Genomic DNA, 6,143 nt, shown 5'->3' with positions numbered 1-6,143 from the left:
TTTAACAGACGTAATCACATTCAGTGAAATGAAGTAAACACCACTGAGTCTCTCAGTCTACTTCAGTATATCTATTATATATATATTGATATAAAATAGGAAATTCCTTTAGGAAATTATATCAAAGGCTTCTTACTAATCTGTGGTATATTTTATGCTGTGTAACTGAAATCTGTGCTTAACTAGTAAAATACTATACTCTATGGAGAATATCACTACACATTCTATCATCTGTTCTCACACACGTGCCATCCATGAATGTATGAGTGCAATAGGGGTGGTTAATCTGTCCAATTTCCCGATTCGATTACCAAACGAGTATTGAGTTTCCATTTGATAACAGTAATCCAAAATTGAACCATTAAAAAAACAGTCAGCTGCTGAATCACTCAACTTCTCCCCACTAAACATCGATCTGCACGTCTCATGGACGTGCAGATCGTGTCTATATTGCGTCCGTCGGTCCATGACCAGTTCCGGACATTTACACGACGTGCAAACTAGGTCCGATATTTGGACGTCTAACCAAGACCCCACTTGGACGTCAATATGCAGTTCAACATTTGAACGTCGGACTAGGTAACGTTTTTGGAAGTTACGTGGACGTCTAAGACAGGTGCAGGAAATTGACATTATTAATGAATGTATTTTTTTTAATGACAAATATCAACATTCTTGTCATCAACATGATTAATGAATACGATTATAGATTATTTGTGATTAAACATTATTTGTTAGTATTAATTAATTAATTTATTTATTATTTGTTTATGTTTTTATTCATATATTTATATGGAAATGCAACTTGTTGGAAATTAAGCTTCAGAAAATAATTTCATGGTACATAGGAGCCTTGATTTTATAACTCTTATGATTTCAACCAGTTAACGCCACTCTGATTGGCTGAGGCAGCACGTCGTCATAAGCCAACCAGTAAACGGCACCCTGATTGGCCGAGGCAACACGCCAATCTTTTGGCGCGATTCTTCGAATTTCAACAACCGTCTGTCTCTCCGTCTCTGGTTTCATCTCTGTGGAAGTAAGTGGCCGCTCGGCTCTGTTCAGCGTACATCAAGAATCACCGTTTTCCACTAAGTTGAAAGTAAGTTGGTCATATTTGTTCATTTTATGTTCATTTATGTATTTATAGTGTTAGCTGTTCTAACTTTGTTGTTTTAAACTACCTAAAACTGCTGTGGCTACAATTGGCATTGCATGTCATCGTATCAGCTAATGTTAGCTAAACATTGGCCATAGTTTAAATGGAATTTGAATTACTTTTGAAAACGATTGTGCCTAAAAATATTCACGTTAGCTGAAGGATTAACGTGAACAAGCATTGTTAAGTCGCTAAGTCACTGCTCACTAACCAGAGCTAGGCTGGTAGCTAGTCTAAGCTAAATTCGCTAAGCTAGCGAAAAGAACAAGCTGCGAACTTTATATCTAGCGACTCCCTCACGGCGGGGATTGCTTTTTACATGCTAGCGAGCCACAAAGATATAGGCAGGTGGTGATGTAGATGTATTAATCCAGTATTGGTAGTGGATACACAGGCAACATATTTTTGCTTACAAATATGGGGACTTGGTGTACGTGTGCTGTCTTTAAAGGTTAAAAGTAATATTTAAAGTTCATAAGTTAAAAGTGTTAAAAAGTATAAAAATGTAAAATGTGTGTTTTCCTTTGGTTCATGGAAATTGTATCAGAGTGAGTGTCCTGTACTTTTCTTAGTTTTTGGAAACGACGACAGAGTGAGCGCTCTTTCTGTTAATGTTCCAATTCGCATCTTGGCCGCTCCGTTCCGTTTCTTCAGTCAATAAGTTTGGTCAGTAACACAGAGATGGGCTCGTAAAGTTGAATGTGGTTGCACACGTTTCAGCCAGGGAACGTACAGTCTGTAAGTATTGTGTGCGTGTAGTTTTCAAAGTGGTATGTTTATTGTGTTGTGTTGTTAGCATTGTTTAGTGGAGTTTGTTTGCTAGCCGCATTACATTTTGCGTAATGTCCTGTTGTTTAATGTATTTGTGTATGTAGTCACCGTATTTTTGCGTAAGGGTACGCGTGGTGAGAGCAGAACAGTATGACTGCAGATTTCCTTTACATATTTCTAATAATTTTTCTTTTTCTGCTCGTGCAGTTGGATTTATGAAATTTGATGACACAAAGGACAGAGGATGAAGCAAAGGACCGCAAATAAGTAGAGGTGGAGGATACACAGCAGTCACTCAGAACTGATTATCCATTGTGGAGAATGTTGTCACAGCTTTTGTGCATTGTCTTCTTTTCTGTATTCAGTATAATTGGTTTTGGTTGGATTTTACCTCAAAACACATTGTTTAGCACTTTAATTTTTATTGTTTTAAATTTCTGTTGTTGTATGTGTATGTTTATTTGTTGTGATACAGACCCAAACAAGGTGGGTGGTGTAATTTATTTTATTTTTATATTTATTTATTTGTATTTTTCTATTATTGGTAGTTATTGGCTATCACTTTCATTTAGTTTTGGCAGACAATCAAAAGTAAAGCATGTTTGCTTCAACTGATGAACACTGAAGCAATGTCCACATGCAAGCCATGAAATTCATGTTCCTTGTTTTTACTGATAGTTGGCATGAAATTCAACAGAAGTCAAAAGCTTTATTAGTGACATGTTTGTGCCAGTGATTGACAAAAGTAAAAATGGAAATAAGTGGGGGTTGAATTGTGATTTATTGTAAACCTCTGTGTATAACTGTAGTCCCATGTGTTTCCAAAAGGTGGAGGACCCGTTTCCTGTACCAGTTAATTTTCCTGTAGCTTCGTTGGCTCGGCAGCATTTTTAAACTGGAAATGCATCATACCTTTGTGCGTTTCCAGTTGTCACCTGCTGTTGTGGCAATCAAATGAAGCTATAGGAAAATGAATTGGAACAGTGTCCCACCTTCTGAAATGGGACTACAGTCGCGCACAGAGTCTAGAAGCAGTATAAAAACGATGTCTAAAATGAGTTTAAATTTGACCAGAGAACAGAAAAGACTGCAAACAAGATACTGTTAACCTCTGAGATCAAAAAGAAATTCCACTTAAATTCTGATATTTCAGAATATTTAATTCTGATATTTTAAAGGCTGCTTAATGTGTGAGGAACCTCTGCAAACAGAAAGCACTATTAGCACCAGACCATGTGATCTCTGCATGCCAGAGGGTATGAGGAACTTGTCAAAGTCTAAATTATACTGATGTCTAACTCCAGGGTGGAAAAAATATGTCAGTACCATGTGAGACTGACGTGACCTGCTGAGATCATTAGGGGAAGTTTTTTAAATCCTTCAAAGAGCTCAAGGTTGTCAAAATGAGTTTTTGGGTCTTTGTGCACATTGCACCACAACCTGGCCACTCATTACTGATTAAAAGATCTATATTTGCTAATTGCTGAAACAACCCTGTAATTATTACCAGCCAGCAGGTGTGTTCCTTTGTACTGATATTTAGCACAGGGGGTTTCTGATTAGGCCTATGCTATAAAATGGAAGAAACCAGCGCCGTTTCCATCTCGGCAGTCTTCCTCCACCTCTTCAGCCAAAAGCACATCGTAATAAAACATGTCTGAAATTGACATATTTCCTCAGTAGAGTCTTGTACAGTACAGAGAACCCTGACAGACTATCTGATCTCAGACAGCAACTCTTTCACAAAAGCACCTCACAAAAGAACCTCCACATTAAGTTCTCACCTCCAGATTTTATCATTGCTCAGTTCTGGTTGTCAAGTTCAGCTAGGTACCATGAATTAACCTCTAAGTTAAATAAATAAATAAATAAAATGCACCTGTTGTCTCTACTTTTTAACTTTTTTTCCACTTAAGTAGCGATAACAGATGCATATAAATTACATTTTATTCCACAAGGGATGTCATAAGGAACAAATAGCAGAGCAAAACAAGAAACGTGTTTAAAACAGCTTGGGAAGAAAGAGGAACTAAACTCTCTGTTTGTTCTTGTTTGACTCATCAGCCGATTAGCATGAAACCTGACTGACTAATGCTCCACCTCATCTTTTTGTTCTCCATTTATATCCTAATAAATTCGGTTACACAGCAGGAAACATCGTCTCGTTTCCCTTCTCATGAAAATAAATCTGTGCTGTAGTCTGAAAATAGTTTGCTACATGTTTAGAACAAGGAGGGGAAATATCATGAGCTACAAAACACATTTACCATGTTTTCTCTCTTATATTTCTGAAAGTCCACTTAACAAGAAATGCAAACCTGGTCCAAAGACAGAAGTGTCTGTTTGCAGCACAAGGTAATACACTACACTAAATGCTGTCTCAGCACCTGCACTGCAGCTCAAGTACCAATGAACAGACTCCCCTGCACCTGCCTCTCCCCTGCCTCCCTATCAGGTCTCACACAGTACTGTATGCTTACCGTACTGCTCTTCAACCAGAGAAAGCCATAAACTCCCTGTGGGTAATCAAACACCCGATGAAGCTCTGATAAAAATTCTTACATGTGGCATGTTGCCTGATGGGCATGACAAGAGATGATAAATTGGATAAATGAAGTCTTGTTTTGAAGAGAGAAGCTGCAATCTGGTAACAGGATTGGTTCTGCTGCAGCTGTGATTGCTTCTCCATCCCTTAAATTGATTTCCAACTCATCTATCAATGCAGTGCAGACCACTGCACAGACACAGTACTTCATATTACATTCATCAGCACAGTGGTGAAATGATGGATATCTTATCAACTTTAAAACTATGTTTAGAAATAATGAGAATAACAAGAATAAAAGTTATTCAGTGAATAAAATGAGGGAAAGGGGTACATGCAGTTTATTTGGGTATTCTCAATCTAAGCAGGAAATAACCAAAAATAGAAGTTAAACTAACACTAACATATAACATCAATCTCTTTCAGAACCCCCCAAAATGCAACCCTGCTCGCTTCAAGGAATCTGAAATGGATTACACCTGACTACAGCTGCCCTACTTTGGTATGTTAAATTGAGGTATCTTATTGTGGCTTTCTGTGGCTTTTCTCCGGTGCATTTCATAATTTTCTGCTTCACAGTCTCTCATGCTGGATGAAATAAAAGCTGTACAGAGATAATTAAACTTTTTAATTTATCTCAACCTCTTTCTCCTCACAAATCTCTCGAGAGCTGAGCGTCAGAGCCTGGGCAAGAAGGAGCAGGATGCTGCTAGTCTTACTGACGGAAACAAGTGCAGTACCAGTACCCTGAGTGACTGAAGTGATATTCCTCGCTTCCTTTACTACCCCATTTATGATTTCCATCTACACATCCACACTTCCATCCCTCTATTTGTTTTGATCTACATTCCCTGATTGTTTTACTGGCATGTTTTTTCCTGCTGCAACAGCTGATAATGTTCCTGTGGTGACGCTGTCAAGGCACAAGGGACATTGAGGAAATTTATGTTCACCTCAACAACATGCTTCCCTGAGCATGTTTCCCCATCCCCCACATTGTTCAGCAGCTCACCCTGCCACCTGCCTCCTGATATGAGGCATGATGGCGAGACCCTCATCGGGGCCTCTCATGAAATCTGTGCATCCTTGTGCAAGCGCTTGTACAAGTGTGTGCTGGAACAACTTGTTTTTCTCAGAGGCGCCTTCAGTTTTTGCAGTTGTACAGTATATCTGAAGCAGAGCATAGATCAAGGCCTTCATTTGTCCAAGAAAGCTTCATTTGATGCTTAAACCGGAATCCTCATGAAATATTGAGGATGAATGAAAATGGAGGCCCCGGTCTACCTCCCATTTTAATGCTTCAGTGGTTCTTACTTCTTTGTGTAACCAATCCAGGCTCACAGAAGATCATCTGTTGTTGTGGCTTAAAAAATAACAAAACTGAAAAATAACAAAGGTGTGTGCCTCTGATCCCTACACATGGAAGCAAACCAGGTGCAGCAGCAACATACATGCCAGGAAAATGTAAATGTGACATGCAAATGTAAATGTTTCCTATGTAAATGCATAAACATGTAACATCAACACCTTTTGTGTTAAATTAGCTCTATCACCAAGCTTCCATAACTGAGGCCTCATTGACTGTGGATGCTGCATAAATGGTCCTCACTGTCACATCTTACATAATCTAACAAAACTCAGGCCTTTTGGAAAACTCTGACTCCATCA

The sequence above is a fragment of the Toxotes jaculatrix genome, chromosome 9 (assembly GCF_017976425.1).
Source record: "Toxotes jaculatrix isolate fToxJac2 chromosome 9, fToxJac2.pri, whole genome shotgun sequence".
NCBI classification, from domain to species: Eukaryota; Metazoa; Chordata; class Actinopteri; family Toxotidae; genus Toxotes; species Toxotes jaculatrix.
The sequence above is the reverse complement of the archived record's forward strand: the minus strand, read 5'-3'. Positions refer to the sequence as shown.